Source organism: Triticum aestivum, chromosome 3B (assembly GCF_018294505.1).
Source record: "Triticum aestivum cultivar Chinese Spring chromosome 3B, IWGSC CS RefSeq v2.1, whole genome shotgun sequence".
In the NCBI taxonomy this organism is placed as follows: domain Eukaryota; kingdom Viridiplantae; phylum Streptophyta; class Magnoliopsida; order Poales; family Poaceae; genus Triticum; species Triticum aestivum.
This window is the reverse complement of record NC_057801.1, coordinates 42,918,878-42,919,318: the sequence shown is the minus strand read 5'-3', so window position 1 is coordinate 42,919,318 and position 441 is coordinate 42,918,878.

Below are 441 nucleotides of genomic sequence, written 5' to 3'. Positions count from 1 at the left end.
CATCCATGCAAAGATTGTGAGGAAAAAATGTAAATTCATGTATACATAGACTCGTTCAAGCAACCACCAAGAAGAGATCACATCATCTGCACATAGAGGTGGAAGTAAGCCCACACGGTGCTGGAGACACAGCCGAAGAAGAAGCCTCGTGTGAACTGTGATCACCCTTCGGTGGTCCGCAGCTTGTCAGCCTCCTTTTTGCGGCCAGTGAGCGTGAGCGCTCCCTGATTGAATGATGTGACGCCGTACATGGTGAGGTAGACGCTGAGGATGGAGCCGAGATAGATGGCGCCACGGGCATTTTATGGAGCGGGCCGGTGAGCGCGAAGGGGACGACGAGGAGGTAGCCGTGGGCGAGGCTGACCTCGATGCCACGGTCGAGCGGGTTAACGACATTGTGGTACGTGGGGAGGTTGGAGAGGTACAATGCGACTAGTGGGA